We start from the raw sequence: 23,146 nt of genomic DNA, 5'->3' as shown, positions 1-23,146 counted from the left end.
GGCACCTGAATCTTGCCTTCAGGAGCCAGAATGTGCGCTCAATTACCTTGCCCCATATTTATACTTTTTGATGCAAATCAGCGCCAGGGCAGATTTGCATCAAAACGTTTACCGCCGGCTAATGTCATTCGAATGCGCCAGCCGGGAACCTTATTTATGGAATAACGTTAGCCAGCGCTGCGGCCTGGTTTGCGTCAAAATAAATTACGGTAACCGGGCACTGGAGGCGAAGGGAAGACTGGGGGTTGTGCGCCAAAGAATGGTGCAAGTCAGATTAGAGTCAGAAATATTGGCTCTAACCTGACTAGAGCCATTTTTTGGCACACAACCCCCATGAAAATGACTCCTGTCTTAGCAAAGACAGGAGTCATGCCCCCCTGTCCATTGGCCATGCCCAGGGGACTTCAATCCCCTGGGCATGGCCATTGGGCACAGTGTTGGCCCCCCTATGACACTTTAAAGAAAATAAAAATTATACATACCTGCGGGGAAGGGCACCTGTGGACTGCTTCCATGGTCTCCCACCATGGAAATGAGACCACAGGTCCCTTAACTCCTGCCCTAACCCAGGTGTTAAAAAACTGTGCAAATCCGGCTGGGCACCTTTTTTTAAGGCCCGCCTTCTCCTGTGCGTCATTTTGACGCCAGAGAAAAAATAAGGAGCACATGCCTTAAAGTCATTTTTTGCACTGGAACGCCTACCTTGCATATCATTAGCGCAAGGTAGGGTTTCACATACAGAAAATGACTTAAACTCCATAACTTTGGCACTGGACGGGTCTAGCGCCAAAGTATAAATATGGAGTTAAGTTTGCACCAAATTTGCGTAAAAAAAATGATGCAAATCCGGCGCAAACAGAGTGTAAATATGGGCCCTTGTACTCCTGTGGGCTTACTTGCAGTGACAGATGTGTAGTGTCCACTCCAATTGGTATGATGCATGTATACATGACTTTCTCCTTTTGTCTGTGTCATCCATGTAGGTTAACGCCCATCAGAAGAATGGGATCTAGCGTACCATCTCCAAGTAAGTGAGGACCCTTTATCGCCAGTGGTGGGAGGACCTGTGGCGCTGGACCTGGAGGACAATGGCGGCCCCGCTGGAGATGTCCTCCCAATGAGGGAGGGGTGCCAGTCGGACCCTGACCCAGTTGAAGTGAATGCACGTTTGAGGGCAGCACAGCAGCCACAAGAGGGTAAGTACTGTCTGTATTCTTGAACTTGGCTCTGGTTGTATGGTCTTTGCAGTCACAGTGTAGCAGCTGTGACAATGTTGTATGTGCTACATGTATGTAGATTAGTGGGAATACTTAGTACCCACATTGCCTATTAGATGTAGATCTGATTCATGGTTTGCTATGTGTAAGTTTAGATCACCTGTGTCAAGACATATCTATGACTGCATCTGGAGATACTCAGATGACAATGCCACATGTGTGACTCCACCCAGCCACTTGTATGGATGTAAGTAGCTGTTTCATCCTACCCACAGAGTAGGTCCTGGTCCATCCTTTAGCATATGTGCTTTAGTAGCTCTAAGGTGTCTGAGAATTCCAATTTGTCTTGATCACCTGTATTTGCATCTGGCGGTCAGACATATTTTGTACAGCGGCTATGTAACATTTGTCCTGGTACAGTTACTGACTCCATGTGAGGCAGGCATCTCAATCACTCCACAAATATGGCCAGTATGAGGGCAGTAAAATGGGTCTGTAGAAGTATCCCCGTTATCACACCATCGTCATACTATGGGGTATGTGAAGGTAGTAAGTGAAGACCATTCTACTTTAGGTGTTTGATGCTGTCTATTTGTCCTCTTCATGTATTTCCATAGCATTGACATATGGGCAAATCACATTTATCCAATGGCTTTGTTTTCAAGGCGGTAAGTGGCTAGGCAGAGCTACCCTTTGACAATATGCAATGTCCATACTTTGTGTCTAATGTTCTACCAATAACAGTGACACATATGTTATTATCTGCCTACATCATGTCTCAATGGATACCTGGGAGCACATGTAATAGAGAAGGTCAATCATTGCTACCCTTAGCCTAGCTGATGTGGGCAGTGTGGACAGGAATTGCTGTTAAATGACTTCTAATTACAAGCTTTAATAGTTTAGATGTACTACTTTATTTGATACAGGTGTTGGTGTGGTATATGTTGTGCAATGGCAGTCGTGTAGTTCCATGTGTTCATCACAGGTACATATCTTTTCAATGGAATATGTGTGTTTCCTGGACTTAGGTACAGGTAATCACATATCAGGAAAGGTGTGACTGATGTTGCTTTACTCATGTGGTCATGTGGTGGAAGTGTAACAGCATGTCAGGTGGTGTTATGAGCGCTATGATGTATTTCATGATTGGCCAATGTTTAGGTGTTCACTCAGTGATTGTCAGTGGATGTCTCATGTGTGATATGTAGCCCACTGGAAATGCACATGCATGTATGAAGTGGTGCAGTGTATCTGTGTTCAGTGTCTGCAGATGTACCTGTGGCACTTGGTACATGTAGTGAATTGGCTGTTCTCCATACATGTATTCTACACATAATATATCACCTGTATTGAAGTGCCTCATGCTGTGGCTACGTCAGTGATTGTATCCATTATGGCATGTATGTACATAGGGTTCAACCAGGTGTGTGATTAGAATGGCAGGTGCTGTGTGGTCTGTGAATTGAGTTTTCTTAACTATCATGGGACATTACTTATGGACACGGACTGGTCAGGTGTAGATTCAGAACATGCATGTTATGTTGTGATCAGTTACCTGCTTTTCCTAAAGGTTAGAGGAGTATGGAGAGCTATGATTCTCATTAGGACAGATGTTCTGCTTCAGCTGGGGCATGATGAGCATGCTGACACAGCTTTACAGGTGATTTCTTGAAATGCTCCAGTCGTGCTACCTTAATTGGATTATGATGTGGGTGAGAGGGAAGACATAAAGGGGGGGGGATAGGAGTAAGATGTTGTGACATGATGTCCGTTCTGTGGGTTACTAAATGACGTAGCCTACCCACGAGATGTATCCCTACAGTTGTCCATGTTTAACGTGTGTATGTGAAGAATGTGATTACCCTCTCTCTTCTTCTCTATCTCTCCTTCCCTCTCTATCTATTTGTGTGCATCAGCAGGCAAAGGAAATGGAGCACAGGGGAGTGGGGATGCTGCTGGCCACGGGACCCAGGGTGCTGATACCACCGACAGCGAGGGACCTAGTGGCCCGGAGGGTGAGGGTAGTGCCACGGGGGAGACAGGATACACATCATCATCTTCAGAATCCTCCTCCAGTGGACATGCCCTGATGGTGGCGAACCCTTCTGTCACCACCCAAGCACCATCTTTGTCTGCCACCCCCCCTTACTACCACTGCCCTCCCTGTAGCTCCCCACCCAGTTGTCCATGCCAGCTCACCCAGGAGAGTGTGTGTCTCCTTCTCTGCAGGCATCTCTGCCCCTTCCCCTGTCAGCCCTTCTGCCCTAAGTGAGGAGACTATTGACATCCTGAGGTCGATCTCTGTGGGTCAGTTGATCATCGTGAATGCCATCCAGGGACAGGCAACTCAAGTCCAGCAGAGTAATGCATTCCTGGAGGGCACTCACATTGCACTGGTTGGCATACAGAGATCCTTTCAGACTCTGGCCTCCACACTGACTGCAGCCAGTCACCCTTTGTCTTCCGTCCCCACTCCAACTTCCTCTTCCTAATCTCATACCTCTCTTACCCGGACCAGCCAAAGCACACAGACAGACAAGTATGCATCTACCTCAACATCCAAGGGTACTGCTGACAGACACAAGCACCACAAAACCCACCACCGGCATGCACACAAACAACACCCACCTGCAGACACACCAACACTCACCACCAGCACTGACTCCCCCACCATCCTCACCTTCACAGATACTACACTGGATACACCTGCTGACACCACACCAATAGTCACTGACACAGCCACAACTCCTATCCTCTCCACAGTCACCACAATAGCAGACCCACAGACATCCACCCCAGTCACCACATCTGCAGACACCACAACCAGACACGCCTACATGCAGCACTTCCACCATACCTGCATTCACCACCCCAACAGTCACCCATCCAGCACGGCATATCCCAGCACATCCCCTTCTCCTCCCGAGACACATAAACGCCCACACTCACCCACCCACAGACACCCAGCACACACAAGCATACCTTGCACACACATGCACCCAAGACATCCACTAAAAGACCTCTTACAACCACTCCCTCTCACTCCACTCCCAAACCCTTTTGCCATGACCGTCCCCATGTGTCGACTAAATCTTTCCTCTTGGAGTTGTTCCATTTCCCTCCTTGTTCCGTTCCCACCCCGTGTGACCCCCAAAAGATCTGTGTCCCTCCCCAAGTCCCGCCCTCCCACCTCAAAGTCCTCCCCAGCCCCTTCTGCTAGTACTCATGCCCCTGCCAAGAAGTCAACCCCTCCAAAGAGTTCTCAGCCCTCCCCCAAGCCTTGACCTAAGCCTTGCCCTTCCAAGCCCAAGCCCAAAGATCAACCTCCCTACCTGAAACCCAAACTCCCCAAACCCCCACCCCACCCCCATTCCCTGAGGTGCCTGCCTGCCCCCTTGATGCCCCTACCTGTGGAGGTTGTATGGCAGTCAGGAGTCAAGTAGGGGCATTGGAATGTGCCATATGTGCCCGGTGCACATATGTGTTTGGACTGGCCTAAGGCCTTCTTATTATGTACAACCAGTTGCTGGTTCCAAGGTTACATTTTTGACCTGCCTTTCATTCCTCATGGCTGTCTTGATCATGACTGCTTTAGTTTGTGTGTGAGTATGTCTTACGTGAGGTGGTTGTGCTACCAGTTGTGTCTGGCCAGCATATGTGGGTGTGTGTATTGCATTTGTCCCGCTGTGATGTCTGTGTAATCTGTGATGAACATGTATGAATTTGGGACACAGATTTATGTTGTTATTGTGTGTAGTGATTGTCTTGTCACGTATTATTTTGAGTGTTGTGTGCCCTTGTGTGGTTGTACTGTGTGTGTGATCGCGTGGGTGATGATTGGTATGTAAGATCCGTTGTGATGTGTGTTGGTGGGGTGTGACGTATGCTTTATTGAGTGGATTTGTGTTGTATGTGTTGGTTCTCTGGTGTTGTTGATGTGGTATATGTATCATTTGTCAAGTGGAGGTGTGTATTGTGGATGAATGACGGTGCTTTTCAGGTGTTGCATTTGTGGTGTTGTTGTGTCATTTGGTTGTGTTGTAGTGTTCGACTGCGCCGGTGCTGTGTATCTTGGTGTTGGTGTATGTATTAGAAGTGTGTGTGTGTGTGTTGGGTGCAGTGTATGTACTATGTATGTGCATGTGTGCATGTGGCTGTGTGTGGGTGTTTGTGGCAATGTGAGGGTGTGAGGACACCATCACCACCGATTCAGAATGTGTATGTTGTGTGTGCGTAAATACATTGGCATTGTTAAAGGGTGACAAGTAAGTGTGCTTACTCACGGTTGCTGTCATCGTCGTTAGTTCCGGAGTCTTTGGGTGAGCAGGAGCAGGGAGAAGACGTGTAGCTGAGGTTCCAATGCAGCTCAAGACGGGTACATATTCCTGAAGGTGAGCGTCTCCTTTTATACTGTTAGTTTCCACCAGGGTTTCTGTGATGGTGCGACCACAGCGGAAACCTTGGCGGTGTGCAGCCTTGTAATCTGTCCGGCGTGAACATGGTCTCCGCGGACCTGAAGGTGGCTACTCTTGTCCGTGGAGGCCTGACCACACTGGTGGTCCCAGCTGTGGATTGGCTGTATTCTATTGGGAAGACTGCCATGGTCATAATTTGGTGGTCTTCTCCACAATCCTGTTGGCGGTACGACCGCCATCGCCAACATGGCGGTCATGAGACCACTGAACTCGTAATGACCCCTTAGTGCCTAGCACTATTAAATGTCCTCCATGCAATCCTATCTCATGAAAGTCTATTCTCAAGTATCCTTAGGTAGCAGATTTAATTTCATTACTTTGTATAAGCCAGACCCTCAAATGCTGGCTTAGCCTTAAAACACTCGATTTTGAATGGCTGGTGGCTAATTTATTCTGTTTGCAGTAGATACCAAAGGTGTTTAAGGTATGCTGAAGTCTGGTTCCTGCTTGGTTAAATAGCATGGTGTTGCCTAGGTAAAAGTGCCACATCAGATCCATTTAACACTCAAATGCATCAATTGTTACCTGAAAGGGAACCAGTTAATCTTTGTGAGGAGTCTGACACGTTGTGACACCACATGTTGTAATACTTCAGTAGCTTTTGATCCATTTGAGCTACAAACAAATTTTTTTGTTGAAATCTGCAAATTATGTGGCTTGTGGTGGATTATGCTACAAGTGTGGTAAATCCATAATTAAGGTGAAAAATCACATCTCCAGTGACAGCTCCAGAGTTTGAAATCAGAAGCACCTGCACTGCTAATAATTGCCCCCCACATCATGGTCAGAATGAAATTTGTGCCTATTAAGAAAACTTTAGACCTGATTCAGATATTAGCAGAGGGGTTACTCTGTCACAATGGTGACGGATATCCCATTTGCCGAAATCTAAATCCCATTATATCCATTGGAATTTAGATTTTGGGGGCAGGATATCCGTCATCATTGTGATGGAGTAACCCCTCCACCATTATCTAAATCAGGCCCTTTATCTTTGCTGTACTATTCCTGGTTGGAATCAGTCGCAGTTTTTCATGCAAGTGGAGAAGCTTCATCCCCTGCCCGCTGCGAGCCACACTAAATGTGAAAAATAAAATTGCAATTAAATTATTTAATTGCCATTTTACTTTTCACCGAGGTGCGCCACAGCAGGCAGCCTGCCTCCAAGCCGGGAAAAATGCAGAGCATGTCCTCTGTTGCCAATTGACAGCATTGAGGACTGGAGCAGTGGCTGACTGGACACTCCAAAGTGTGCATGCCAGTTTGGTCAGATGATTTTTGATGTCCAACCTGACATGCACACTTTGCAACTCTCCAACCCAGCTGTTTAGACAGCTGAGTGGCAAACAAGCACAGGACTCCAGGGCCTGAAGGAGGGTCCAGTCAAGCCGCTCCTTCAATACTGGCACTTCTTTCATGTTGGTTAACAGCATAAGGGAGCGTGTGGATTGGTTAGGGTAGCTCTTCATGCATGAAACTGCAGAACACCGAGGAGGACCGCAGACCATGGGTAAGTATAATTTTATTTTATTTTATTTTACTTTATTTTATTTAAATGTGTAATGCAAGTAAGTGTAGTAGTTATGTTTTATTTTGTAGTTTTGTAGGAGTCTCTAGTTGGCAGTCGGTTTGCACTCTGTCCAAGTAGGGGCTCTTACTGTAGTCAGGATAATGGACATACCTGCTCAGATAACCTCTGCTCACCCCCTTGGTAGCTTGGCATGAGCAGTCAGGCTTATCTCAGAAGTGATGTGTAAAGCATTTGCACATAACAACAATAATAAGTGAAAGCACTATAGAAGGACACCGCACCAGTTTTAGAAAAATAGCCAATATTTATCTATATAAAACAAGACCAAATGTGCTAAAAAAAATCCACCATACAGTAATAAATATATGAATTCTGCAAGATTTACTCAAAAATACAATTCCTTGAAGTCGATAGCTCCACCTGGGGGTATCACGGTGTCGTGAGCAAAAAAACCAACAGTTCAGCCCGGCTGTGGCAACACAGGCCAGCTACGGTGTCGGGAAGACCCGCAAACAGTACCTATTGAATTGCAGGGCTTCGTGATTCTCATGGTGAGCTCCGGAGAGTGACGTTGCTGGTGTCACGGTGTTGGTTCCGGAGTCGGTGTGGGAGGCATCAGGCTCTTGAAGTCGCACACAGTGCAGATCGAACTCCGGGCTGATGAACTCAGAAGCGTTGGCTTGGATGGTGTTAGGGCTGCAGCGCGAAGCAGACAGTGCAATCTGTGGTGCCCACAGGTCATGGTGCAGGCAGCATTGACGTCGTTGCTGAAGCGCTGTCGTCGGTAGGCCCAGGGCAGAGGTGTGGGACAGGACAGCGCTTTGTGACCCTCACAAGCGGTGTCCACAGGCCACCGTGCAGGCAGGGATGCCTGGCAATGACATTGTAGTCGATGGACTGGGGCTGCGGTGCGGGATGGAACGGGCCATTGTGCTCCTCACGAGCGGTGTCCACTGGCCACTGTGTTGGCAGCGGCACCGGTATCAGCAGGATTGGTGGCATCGGGGATTCCCAGGCTGCAGTGTTAGCATGGCGATGCCAGAGTGCAGAGCCCACATGTCGCAGTACGAGCAGCGGCTCAGTGAAGTCGGCAGATGACGGCATCGGTGAGAACAGGGTCATGGGCAGTGCGGCTCTGTGTGGTGTTGGCAGGTCGCGGTGCAAGCCAGCGGCATCGTTGGTGGTGTTGCAGTGGTTTTTCCTCTTGAACAGCACAAAGCACACAGTTCCCAGTGCTGCATGTAGTGGAAACTGAAGTCTTTGGTATCTGTGAGACTTGAAACAGAAGGCAAGCTCTACTCCAAGCCCTTGGAGAACTTTCTCAAGCAGGACATACAGCAAAGTTCACCCTTGCACTCTTTTCAGGCAGAAGCATCAACTGCAGGCCAGTCCAGCAAAGCAACACAGCAAGGGGACAGTACTCCTCCTCTAGGTCCTCAGCTCTTCTCCTGGGCTGAGGTTCCTCTTGATTCCATAAAGATTCTACCAGTCTGGGGTTTTGGGTCCAATACCTATACCCCTTTCTGCCTTTAAAGTTGGCAAACTTCAAAGCAAAGTCTCAAGTGTTTGTAAGATCCTTCCTTGTCCAGGCCATGCCCCAGACACACACCAGGGGATTGGAGACTGCATTATGTGAGGGCAGGCACAGTCCTTTCAGGTGTAGGCGACCACTCCTCCCCCCACTCTAGCTCAGATGGTTCATCAGGATATGCAGGCTACACCCCAGCTCCCTGTGTGTTGCTGTCTAGAGGAGAGGTGTAATCAGATCAACTGTCAAACTGACCCAGGTGGGGAATCCACAAACAGGCAGCGCCACACAATGGTTTAAGTAAGAAAATGGCTACTTTCTAAGAGTGGCATTTTCAAACTCACAATCCAAAAACTAATTTCACCAAAAGATGTATTTTTATATTGTGAGTTCAGAGACCCTTAACTCCATATTTCTATCTGCCCTCAAAGGGAATCTGCGCTTAAAAGTGGTTTAAAGGCAGCCCCCATCTTAACCTATGAAGGAGACAGGCTTTGCAACAGTGTAAATCTAATTTGGCACTATTTCACTGTTAGGACATGTAAAACACACCAGTACATGTCATACCATTTTAGAAAAACTGCACCCTGCCCATGGGTCTATCTAGGGTCTACCTTAGTGGTGCCTCACATGTCCCAAAAGGGAAGGTTTGGGCCTGGCAAGTAGGTACACTTGCCAGGTCGAATTGGCAGTTTAAAACTGCACACACAGACACTGCAGTGGCAGGTCTGAGCCATGTTTGCAGAGCTGCTAAGGTGGGTGGCACAACCAGTGCTGCTGGCCCACTAGTAGCATTTGAGTTACAGGCCCTGGGAACCTCTAATGCACTGTACTAGGGACTTAGCAGTAAATCATATATGCCAATCGTGGATAACCCAATCACCAATACAAGGGAGCAATACATAGGGAGGTTCAAGACAGGATTGTATAAAATCAAAAGAATGGTTATTCAGAAGAGCCGCCAATTGTATATCTATAGATGAGGTGAATAAGATCATTGTCTACAGTAGTATCATGAAACTTCCTTCTGACACGTTTCAAGAAATCAGTTTCATAAAATGGCAAACATGTAAACAGCAAATTGCCGAAGGAACTCTCACACTGAAATCAATATAACAGTCTGAAAAACGTTTCAGGTTAATGCTAGTCAAATACTATCATATCCTCTTCTACCAGGACTTCAACCTCATGGATTTCTTCACGTTTATTTTCAACTAGAAATCTGAAGTAAGTGATAGGCTTGCACAAAAGAAACTCACACAGTCAGCTGACAATGACAAGTGGTAGAGTTCACTACCACTATCATTAAACCTTTGATGTTCCCAGAACACAAAATCAGAACTTACCCCATAATCAGAAGTGCTTCTGTATGTAGTATCAGTAATTTAATCGTATTCATCATTAACGATTATATCAGAATTAGCATATGTTCAACATTGTAAAAAATAAGAAGTAAAACTTTTGAAACTGAACTTCTCTTTGCTCCTAAAGCTCTTACGCTGTTACTTGAATAAAATTGCACTTTCGCTAAAAACCAAGGGACTGCACAAGTGTCTCTTTTACTTAAGAACAAAAAGCAGAGTTGAGATTTGAATATTATGCATAGCAGACCTCCAGTTACCCAGCACCGCCCAAAACCCTGAATTTGCAGAGTTTTGATCTTAGACTTGACATGAAGTGTGGAGAAGCCACCTTTTGCAGGCATCTGTCCTCATGACCATCACCTCCTCTGCTGTCTTACATTTTTAAGTCTGGCTGAGAGCGCATTGTTACCAGTAGCAGCTGGCGGGTCGCGGAAGGGGCGTGGTGGGGAGGGAATAAACACTTTATTTAAAAAAAAACACTTACCTTCACCGCCGCTCCTCCATCCCTTGATGCTCCTCGCTGCAGGCACAGGCTCCCAGCTTGCCCTGCGCCAATCCTGACGCTGCTCAGAGCAGCGTCAGGATTGGCTGGGAGCACCCAGCCAGGATGCTCCCAGGCAGACTGGGTGCCTGTGCAGGCTTTCTAGGAGAAAGCCTACACCGCATGTGTGTTTGGCCTGCCCGAGACAGCTGGCAAAACAGTGCTGAGCACTCCCCCTTAGTGCATGTCACCCCCTTGGCCCCGCCCCTTTCAAAGAAAATTATAATAAACTATACACATAGGTGGTCATTCTGACCCTGGTGGTCTTTGACCGCCAGGGCGGAGGACCGCGGGAGCACCGCCGACAGGCCGGCGGTGCTCCAATGGGGATTCCGACCGCGGCGGTAAAGCCGCGGTCGGACCGGCACCACTGGCGGGGTCCCGCCAGTGTACCGCGGCCCCATTGAATCCTCCGCGGTGGCGCAGCTTGCTGCACCGCCGCGGGGATTCCGACCCCCCCTACCGCCATCCAGATCCCGGCGGTCGGACCGCCGAGATCCGGATGGCGGTAGGGGGGGGTCGCGGGGCCCCTGGGGGCCCCTGCAGTGCCCATGCCACTGGCATGGGCATTGCAGGGGCCCCCGTAAGAGGGCCCCTACATGTATTTCACTGTCTGCTGCGCAGACAGTGAAATACGCGACGGGTGCAACTGCACCCGTCGCACAGCTTCCACTCCGCCGGCTCGATTCCGAGCCGGCTTCATCGTGGAAGCCTCTTTCCCGCTGGGCTGGCTGGCGGTCTGAAGGCGACCGCCCGCCAGCCCAGCGGGAAAGTCAGAATTACCGCCGCGGTCTTTCGACTGCGGAACGGTAACCTGACGGCGGGACTTTGGCGGGCGGCCTCCGCCGCCCGCCAAGGTCAGAATGAGGGCCATAGTTTATTATTGTTTTCTTTAAAAGGTTTTGCAGCTGCTGATGCTGGCATGGGGGTGACTCTCCCCTGCCGGAACAGAGGAGCCGCCACTGATTGTTACCAATATTTTCAAGTATACAAAGAGTATGCTTTGGCTCAGTTTAGAGGATTATTCTGCCTTCTAGGATTCGGTTTCCATAGCATGTTTGAGGGACTCTTTAAATTTTAATAGTACATACAATCGCCTTACTGTCTGTAACATTCGATTATTCCTGCTTCCTGCTCCTTCCCTTAGTATTGGCAAAGCAAAATGGTGGCCTTTGGTACATGAAACAAATGCAAACATTGACGAATGTCTGAGTTTCCATGCATTTGTACAACAGTGAGAGAATTATTGAGTACTGCCTGCTACCTATGCTTGATCACTTGGGCACTCAGGTGGGGAAATTCTTTGCCAGAGGCCTGACCCCTAACTTATCGCACCACCACTTAGGGGCAGACCGAGAATCAGCTAATGCTGAGCAGGGCTGCAGATCCTCCCCTCAAAAATAGTATACGTGTAGATGGCCTACATGAAAGTGTGGAGGGACAGGAAACATTCACCTATTTTGAACAGAGGGTATGCAGTATTATTCACCCACTCTCCTCTCTTCCCTTTCTTCTCTTTTGGATGAATACACCGGGTCCGGGTAAGGATTCCCCTCCAGGATCTAATCCCAGGCTGCTGGTGGTCCACCTGCTACACTATCGGGACCGTGACCTAATCCTAAAGGTGGCCCTAAAGCTTACTGACTGGTGGTAGATAAAGCACAAGTCATGGTCTTCCCTTATCATGCAATGGCAGAAAAATGTCAGCAGAGTTTTCCCTCGCTGTTAAACACAGGATCGAGAATTAGACATATAGTACTCTCTCCTGTTTCCTGCAAGACTGTGAGTTATTGTGGAAGGCAAAACAGGTTTTTTCGTGGACCCTTAGGAGACATGAGCCTGGAATGAGCCCTCTGACCCACCTTAGCTGAACACTATGCCCTTGCTGAACACAGGAAGGGGATGGTTTCACCGCTAGTGCCACTGGGAAGAGAGCCTCCTACTGGTATGGACCTCACCTGAACTGGAGCAGGTGATACAGGGGAGGTGGCATGCCCTGAAGATGGCTGCGACGATGCAAGAGCCCAAAGAGCCGTCAGACTTGGAAGAGTAGAACGTCAATTCCTCCAAGGAAGACGGCTCTTTGTCGACCTGGCCTCCTAGGCCAAATCCTTTTGTGCAACCCAGGGTGACTCCTCAAACTGCAGATGAACTCCTCTGAATCTTGCCAGATATTTTTAGGTCCTGCAAGGCTGTTTACCTACTATATACTACTTCCACTATACTCTTTGGTGTTTCTTTAACCACAGTTGGCCTGACAATCCTCCACTGTTAATCAATCCCCCCTTTTTACTCCTAACTCTGGTCCCCACAAGAGGTGAAGCGCAGGCACTGGAACTATGTTTTACGGTGGATAAATCACTGCTCCTCATGGGGTTCGTGTGTATCTGTCCCCCACATGTGGACACCCCCCCTTTGGATATTTTATTTGCCTTAGGCTCATGGTTTTGAACAGTTTGGACAAACACATATTGTCCCTCTGCCCCAATGGTATCTTCAGGTTTCTTGTTTTCTTTGTTGTTTTTTTCCTTCACATTGGTCATATTGGTCTCATATTTGCTGCCTTCACTTGCCCCAAACTAGTACTGCTGATGACCAGTTGCCTTCCCACTAGTAACTGGATACTGTACACTTGCTGTTTAGCATGTTGACAAACACCAGTATACTCACCTTGAATGTACAGGGAGTGCACACTCCCTCTCGCAGATATGCCATCTCTTTTATTTACGTCGACCCTGTACACACACATATCTCTTTAGCAGGAAATTCATGCAATCTGAGAAATTTAGAGGTGATGGCATGGACATGTACACTCCATCAACTATTCTACTTATGCGTGTGGTGCTCTAGTGTGGATCAAAGTTGGAGTTCCCTTTGCAGTGGACAGAACAATTATTGACCCGGAGGGTCATTATGTCTTTGTTGAGGGCCGACTTGAGGGTCACCACGTATTAATTGGCACATCTACTCCACCAACTCAGACTAAAGGGGTTCCTGAACAAGGGATCTGGGATGTTCTTGCGATGGAGTGGGATCCTTTGGCTCTTGGTTGGGGTACTTAAACAGTGTTTTGAGGATTGGCTTGGATCACTCCTTGCCCCCTCTCCCCCGAACAACAACCACATCCAACATCGAGACACTGATAGACTGGCTTGACATTAGCAGCTGTCTGACCTGTGGATTTTGTGTAACATGTAAAGGTCTGCTCATTCTACTCACACCCACACAGCCCCCACGTCTACATAGACCGACTGGTTGGCATCCCCTTTGTAATACCTGACCAAGCACATATTGACTATTTGGGTCACATCCACTCGGACCATAACCCCCAAACCTACAGTTGACGTGGGACCCAGGGCCATCATCCTTTCCCTATCCCCACATCGAGACTGCAGCTGGCAGCGCTAAATTACCCCCCATTACCCACCTTCCTTGGCAACACCATAGCAGAACACTTTGACATAATTGCCACGACAGCTAAATCTCAGCTGATCGAGTGGACTAGATTTAAAGTGACCTGGGTAACACATGGAACGCGCTGCCAGCTCAAACAGACATATAGCTCAGAAACGGCATTAACTTTTGAGCTGTGAATCTCAAGCTCTGTTAGACCCCAGGGCAAAAAACACCTTGTTTGGGCTCAGCAGGAACATGCTGCCTTATTTGAGAGACTGCGGTGACTTAATTATGTGGCTCAACCTGCCAGAACGCATGCTGAGGCTGATAAAATGGGGTCACCCCTGGCATGGCTTACCTACCAGAACAGCTAGGGAACCAATAATGGCACTCCAGTCTGCCTCGGGAGCCCTTCTGCAAGCACATTGTGACATCCAAGCTGAACTAAAGTGACATTAGACATCACTGGTGACCACATCCATAGAAAGGATTGACTCCTTCCTAGCTAACATGTCCCTACCTTGCATTTCGCAGAGGGCAGACCTGGATAGTCCCATCACAACCTTAAAAATCTTGGAGGTCATTCCTTTGCTTGCCATCAGTAAGGCCCTGGGACCAGATGAATTCCCTTCTGAATTTTACAAGGCATAGGCCAAGCTTTTAGACCCTCACATGAAGACATTATATGATGAGGCCTTACTGGCACCTTCTTACCAGCCATGCTCTGGGAGATGCTGCTTATCTCTCTCCCTAAGCCCAACAGGGATCCCACTTCACTATGGTCTTAAAGGCCACTGGCACTACTTAATACAGATTACAAAATGCTCACTAAGATCCTTGCTGACCACTTGGTACCCTCGGCTGCAACAATGGTACACCCGAGCCAGAAAGGGTTTGTCCCAGCCCACAGTACATCTCTCAATCTGTGAAGAATTTCTTGATCCTGGACCAGGCCCCCTGTTCCTGGCCTGATGCAGGCTGTCTAGTGCTGGGTCTGGATAAGACTTTTGATTCAATGGAGTAGGTCTTTATGTTTTGTGTGCTATGGCGCTATGATCTGGATAGAAGGGGCCTTCACAAGTACCCCCCTCCCGACCAGCTGGGCACCATCTTGTTTGAATTCCAAGCAGCTCTGTCGAACACAGTGAGATTGCCCAGAGTAGCATTGGCCCCTACAGGGGGGCCACATCCTCCCCTGATACCCGTTTCTCACAAATGATCTCAAATACACAATACTGCTTTCTCCCTTCCCCAACATATTAACTGTTATAAGCGATGTTGCATTGCAAATGGCCATATCTTTGCAAAATGGGAAGGTGCAGGCTCGTTCAAACATTATGGCCCTCATTAAGACCCTGGCGGTCTTTTCACCGCCAGGGTAATTGTGGCGGTATCACCGCCAACAGGCTGGTGGTGTATACTGCCACATTATGAATTTGGCGGGTTGGGCGCTGCCAACCCACTACATCTCCACCCATACCACCTTGGAGTTATGAACTGCCAGGCCAGAGATGTACATCTCTGACCTGGCGGTCTACAGCAGACTGCCACGGCATTATGAGCCGGCCTACTTCCATGGCACTGCCACGAAAACCATGGCTGATGGGTTACCGGTGGCAGGGAATTCCTTGCCTGTCACCAGTAGACGGCTCCCCCAACCCCGCAGCAAGTACCTGACACCCCCACCCCTGTACACCCCCACCCCCTGTACACACACAGTGCCCCCACCTCCCATACACACATAGCGCCCCCACCCCTACACACATAGCGCCCTCCACCCCCACACACATAGCACCATCCACCACCCACCCCCCTCCACTCATACGTGCATACACACACCCACATTCACCACACATACACCCATTCACCTCCACTTTCAGACACACATCCACTCACACATACTCACATCTTTCAGGCACGCATTCACTCACACATAGTCACAAGCATTCAGGCACGCATTCACTCACACATTCTGACACGCATTCAGGCATGCATCCACACAAACATACTCACACGCATACTCATACACACTGACATACAGACACGCATTCACTGCAGCATTCATACACACATTCACTCACACGCATACAACCATGCATACACCACAACACTCACAGACGCATTCACACATTCACACACACACGCAGACACCCTACACTCAGAAACACACACACAACACCTCCCACCACCCTTCCCTGTCGAACGCCCAACTTACCTTGTCCAGGAAGGGTTCATCCAGCAGGGAAGGGGAGCTGCTATCGCAGGCAGCATCCCGCCAGCAGGACACCGCCAGGCCGTATTAATGGTCTTAATACGGCTGGCAGCGTCCTTCTGGTGGGGCAGTGCAGGTGGTAGCACCACCCAGCCGCCTCCAAATGCCAGCATGGATACTGCCGGGCTTCCATCCACAGTGTGGCCGAAATCCAACAGTACCCATTATATGGATGGCGGAAGACTGCCTGCACTGGCGCTATTCTGGAGCCAGAGGCTTCGGTGGTCTTAAGAAAACACAGCTGAAGTCACAATGTGGGCCTATATGTTTGTTGTTCTTCCTACCCTGTTGAATTAAATTGCATCTCCTTATTGCTTATGTATAGTGAAATTCCTCTGAAATCTGTCATGGCCGGCTGTATACCATTATTCTTTATTGACAAGCGGATTCTAATTTTAAGGATATAGCAACTGGTAATACTTTATTTGACACACTGTATCTATCTGCCTGTAACTATTTCATGATGTGGGTGCTGATGCACTAGGTGAAGCTATGACATGTATGTTGTGCTTCAGGTGCAGGTACGGCTATGCTATGTATAATAATAACTTTTATTCGGTATGAAAGAATTCATCCATTACAACAAATAATCACCAATACATTTGTTAATATAGCAGTAAAACCATATATAATAAAAAACACCCATCAAGAATATCAACATATAAAACCTCATTCATAGAAAACAATAAGATAAACAAATTCATTCTAAAAACTCTACATTATTACGCCAAGTAATAGCTCCCTTCAGGAATGATCCCAGGCCCTTCCACACCAATACATCTGAGGCCATTTGCAACCACATGAAAGCAGGACGATATTGCACGAAACCCTTGGGCCTTAGGAGAGGTAATAAAAATCGAGTTCTAAACGATGCATAAAAAACACAAAACAATGTAAAATAGGACAAGGTCTGTTGGGACACCCCATCACAGGGGCAGGGTCTAATACATTTTTCCCCATACTGACCTAATGGGAAACACAGATTACTTCTAATGATCCCCAAACGGAATCGGGTTATAAGAGACCTTTCCCTCACTTCCTTTATCTCTAAGAGATAGCGCTCAGGACCCACCACATCTTTAGCATGATGAAATCCCTGATCGATTTTTTCCCTAGGGCCTCCCCCTCCCTCTTGGTCTCCTGGATTCTCAGAAAATTATCCTTAACCCATTTCTTATCACAACTAGTCAGGCCCTCAGGATAGTCAAACAAATCAGGCCGCCCCAAATCATGAGCCATCTTCCTTATGTGCATCAGCCAGGGAATATTCTTTACATTGTCGCAAGCCAAACAATCCCTTAAGATATCCCTATTAAGAGTGGCATGTTCATTACTCAAAATTGAGATCCATAGCAGAAGGGGAGCCAAATGGATAGTGTCCTGTACAAACTCAAGCTCCAGTTCCAGATGAAGGCAAAAACCAGGGATATTTTTTCCAACTCCCAATAGCCTTCTACAGAACAGATTTTCTTCCACCGTAAGGGCTCGGGTGTCCCTATACCCCCAAAGTGCCGCACCATACAGCAGGACAGGGAGGCATTTTCGCCTATAGATTTCAAGCAAAGGCTTGATAGGTTTACTACCTACCCTTACAGCAAAGTCAAAAGTCGCACCAACTGTTGCATGAAAAAGCACACCCCTCCAGGTAATACAGGGTTTCCAAGATCCTTTCTCATCAAAAATAACCCCTAAGTATGGAAACTCATGGACCCTACTAATACTTTGATCCTCCACCCTTAGCTCCCCCACCCTGCTCAAGGGTCTTCCACAAACCATAAAATGTGATTTCTTAAAATTGACCTCTAAACCCAAAGCTGACATAAAGGAGGCATAAGCTCTAACTATTTCCCGGAGACCATTCATAGTGCGGGCCATGAGGACCGCGTCATCTGCGTACGTCAGCACAGGGATATCAGTACCATTCACCTTTGGGACATCCCTACAATGTTCCATCAAAAAATCAGACAATCCATTTGTATATAGAAGGAACAAAGAAGGAGCCAGAACACACCCCTGGCGCACACCCCTTGAAAGCTTAAAAGCCTCTATGCTATGTATGTTGTAAACAAATTGAAAATGCTAAAAAAATAGGTCTTAAAAAAAAACTTGGATGGGGAGACACTGACGTGTAGACAGGAAGGCATTAACTCTAGGACAGGGAGATGCTGATGCCAACTATAAAATATGAAGAACTGACATAAGGTAGAAACACAATCTCTGATAAATCGACAATGTCAGCAAGCTTTGGCTCTACATCGTTAATCAAATGTTTTAATAAGATGGTTAAGGAAGTGGGTTGTTTCATGAAAATAGGCTAAGGACCTCATTACCAGGCTGGTTGTCACAAGATCGCCAGCCTTGCGGTGGTGGTTGGACCACCGTGGCTGTGGCAGTCCGACCGCCACATTATGAGTTTGGCAGGCAGACCCATCTGAAGACCTCTGTCCCCGCCAGGATCAAAGATGCCAACAGGCTGACAGCGGTCCAGGTTGTAATAAGCCAGGTCGAGGCTGAACTCAGAGATGCTCTGCTGATTACAACCTTGTGCTCTGCCAGCCTTTTCATGGCAGTTTTCCCACCATGAAAAGGCTGGAGGAGAACAGGTGCAGGGGGCCACACAAGGGCTCCTTAACTGCCTATACATGTGGCATGGGCAGTGCAGGGGCCCCCTGCTCAGCAACATTGGAATACCCACTGCTTTGCAGACAGCGTGTATTCCGTAGATGGATAAGATAAGAGATACCACTCAGCTCCTTCAAGGGGTGCTGTGTCGTAGCACTGTTCCCGCCAGACAGACAGGCGGAACGCTCTATTTCAAGGTTTTCTCTGGTCAGCCCAGTTGAAACCTTGTAATAACGCGGGGGACGCCACCACCATGGTGGTGGTGTCCTCCCCGCGAGTTTGGCTTTCCCGCGCTTGGACCACCATACTCGTAATGAGCCTCTAAGTGTTACTTAATTATACAAATGTGAAAATAACAATGTGATGCCCTGTGATGTACTTTAGGCAATGTACCAATTAGGTTATATAATGGCAGACGATAAATCAACATGCGACTGATGGTGTCCACCCCTGAGATAACTAGGACTGAGAAATGATGGTAACAATCCATGTCGGCTGTGTGCATCCATGGCATGATGATGCCCACCCTTTGTATATTGCTTGCATAACATAGCAGTGGTAATTATTGGCATATAATGGGTATTCAATGCATGAGATGGTGATACGTGGACATGAAATGCAGACTCTATCCATCTGTGATAGGACTGCATGTGAGTCACATATGAGAATGATAAATGATAACATGATATTTGAGAACCAAACGTGTTTAGTAAAAATGTAAAAGTGTTTTTTAGGACAAAAAGTGCTTTGTTCAGGAGGATTATATACTTTTGTTTAGCTCATTTATGCCTTCCATCACCTTTGAAAGGATCCATTTTCCAAACAATCCAGGAAAAGGATCAGATCTGAGAATTAGGGACTATGGCCCATATCTATACTTCAATTGCCCTGAATTTGTGTCATTTTTAAATACAAATTTGGTGCAAACCTAACTCCATATTTATATTTTGATGTTACACACATCTAATGTCAAAATATAGGAGTTTGCACAATTTTTTTATGGATGTGTGCATCTGCCTTGCGTCAATGAAATGCAAGGTAGGCCTTCCCATCTAAAAAAAGGTGCTATCTCTATAGCCCCAAATTTATCCCCTCATGCTAAAATGATGCACAGGTATGAGGAGGGGCTAAATAATGGTGCTAAGCTTGCTTGCTTGGCTCCTTTATTTAAATCCTGGGTCAGGCCAGGCGTAAGGGGGCCTGTGAACCCAGTTCCATGGTTAAACACAATGGAAGGGGTCCACAGGTGCCCTTCCCAAGCCCCAGGAACACCACCCCCACCCACCAGAAGGCCAACGGAGGATGGGAGATCCCATCCCAGGTAAGTCTGGGTAAGTATTTTTTAAGTTTTTATCTTTATGCCATCGGGGCAAGGGACAGGGTGCAATGGCCATGCCCAGGGGACACATGTCCCCTGTGCTGGCCATTGGGGTGGTGGGCATGACTCCTGTCTTTCCTAAGACAGGAGTCATGTTTTTGGTGGTTGTGTGCCAGGAAATGGAGCTAGTCTAGCTAGAGGCATTTTTTTGCCTCTGACCAGCCGCTACCCCCACCCGGCTAGTGTCTTATTTGAGACGCTAGCCCAAGTTTAGCCCCGGCTTGGGCTATTCCTTTAATATGGCGCCCGGCTGGCTCTGTGGAATCGCATAAGCCGGCGCTATACCTTTTTGCACAGTTTTGCCTCACAAAGTATAAATCTGGGCCTAAGTGCCTCTTTTACAAGAATCTGACTTATCAACTCTTATGCATCAGGTTACTTGTGCTGCCCTGTGCCCCCTAACAACACCATGGTAGTGGTGTATTTATGATACAGCACTCCATGGCGCACACATTTCCACAGACGTGCCAGAAACTCTGATGCATCTGTGGTGCTAAAGTGACACATTGTTGGACTAGCGTAAAAAAATGACACTACTCCAACAATGCAAGGAGGCCTCCATAGGAAAAAAACTCAGTGTCACTTTAATGCCTGCTGTGAGCAGGCATTAAAAAGTTGACGATGTGAAGACACAGAACGATGTAGTGAAATCTTGTAGATTTTAGTGCACCAGTTCTGCGTGGCTTTTAACGAGGGACGCCTACCTTGCATACATTATACTTGGTGCAGGTGTAATATGGCGCAAGGCTTTACAAACTGGTGCAATGGTCCAATTGCGCCAGTTTGTAAATGTGGTGCACTGTAGGGGACTACTTTGTGCCACCGTTGCGTAAAAGAAAAATGACACAACAGTGGTGCAAGGAGCTTGCAAATAACGCAATCATTTTTTTATTGAATTCAGAAGGCAATATTATATGCCTGATTACTTATAGAAAAAAATAGAAGTCTGGGGCAAGGCAAGAAACCTCTGACTGTCATGAACACTGTGACATTTCCCGTATAAGTCTTTTTAATTTTCATCCTGAGCTTGTTGTTAAATTTTTTTTCTCTTTTTAGAAAGCTTGGGGTTTTAAGATAGGGTCAGAAATGTTGGCACCTTTTCTGCTTACAAGCTAGGCTGACATATGTTATTGATTTCAGTTATGTATATGGCTATAACATCATTAGCTGACATATGTTATTGATTTCAGTTATGTATATGGCTATATGGCTATAACATCATTAGCTGACATTTGTTTATATTTATAGGAGCCTATAATCAATATGAAAATTGAGATTACCTTTTTATTGCCATGTTTGTTTAGTCTTATTGATACTTTAGTGCTGGCAAGTGCTGTTTTGTTTCATAAACATAAGGTAAGATCAGCATTCAAATACTATAAAAACTCAGGTATCTGACCATAGGGGAAAGGGGATTTTGCACAAAGACTATCAAGCCAGAGGTCTTACCTCTTTGCATAGTCAACATGCCTCAGGTAGAGCAACACAGTAAGCAGTGCAGCAAAGTGGCCTTCAGCCTAACATTGCTTTTCATTCCTGGGCAAATCAGGTGTGGTGTGCGATTCATCTTAAGAGACTCCAACAAAAGGCTTGCTATTTTCTGCTTCAACTAAATTTTAGCTTAGCACCTAGAAATAAATAGTATTAAGGTGTTAGGATGTAAGAAACTAACTAACCATGGTGGAAATATTCCTGCTGTTTTCAGATGCCTGCCAGATTATTGAAACAGCAAATATCGAGACACACATATATCAAGTCAAAAATGTTGATCACAAAAATATGATCTACATATACTTAGAATGGTAAGGACAAAAATATCAGACCAAAATATTGTTTACACTAATATTGTTCAATATAATACAAAATTATTGATTTTCATTATATGTATAGTATAAGATAGTACATCTTAAATACTTTAACATATAACATTAATAGAATGTAAATTCAATCATTTTAAATGATATGTAAAATATATATAAATCTATATTCATATATAAACAGACACACACATATATATATATATATATATATATATATATATATATATATATAATAAAGGTTTGTATAAACATGCATATAACGAAACACTACTAATCAATATATATTTATATAAGAATTCATATTAATTGTTTATTTTTAGTTTTAATGTATTACTATAGGAAGCATAAATGTATAAAAGTATACATTTTTATAAATATGTATATGAAACATAAAAATATTAACAAAAAAGTAAAAACATTATAATAGAATATAATTGTTTAATTTTTGTTTTATTGTATTACTATAAGAAGCATAAATGTATAAAAGTATATCTTTTTATAAATATGTATATGATACATACAAAATATTAAAACACAAGTAAAAATATTTAAATAGATCACCAAATTTATTAAATACAAAAAAATAAAATGAAACAAATAATAAAAATATTTTACAAACTAAAAGAAATCTATATATAAACAAAATGTATAAAACCAAACAACCAAATAATAATAATAGATATTTAAACAATATTACACACCAGTATTTAAGTTAGAAATTATTAGATACACTATTCCCACTCCAGTCTGCAGCAGTAGGAATTGTGTTGGACTTCCGAGGAGTATCATTTATTATTTCCACTCCAATCTGTGCAACAGTAGAAAAAGCGATGGACTTCGGAGGGGTAAAATATGCTATTCCTCCTTCAATCTGTGCAACAGTAGGGAAAACATTGGACTTCAGAGAAGTTAAATTTACTATTCCCACTCCAGTCTATACAACAGTACGGAAAGCTTTGAAATTTGGCAGGGTCAAATTTACGATTCCCTCTCAAGTCT

Source organism: Pleurodeles waltl, chromosome 6, assembly GCF_031143425.1.
Source record: "Pleurodeles waltl isolate 20211129_DDA chromosome 6, aPleWal1.hap1.20221129, whole genome shotgun sequence".
In the NCBI taxonomy this organism is placed as follows: domain Eukaryota; kingdom Metazoa; phylum Chordata; class Amphibia; order Caudata; family Salamandridae; genus Pleurodeles; species Pleurodeles waltl.
Note: the sequence above shows the minus strand (reverse complement) of the source record.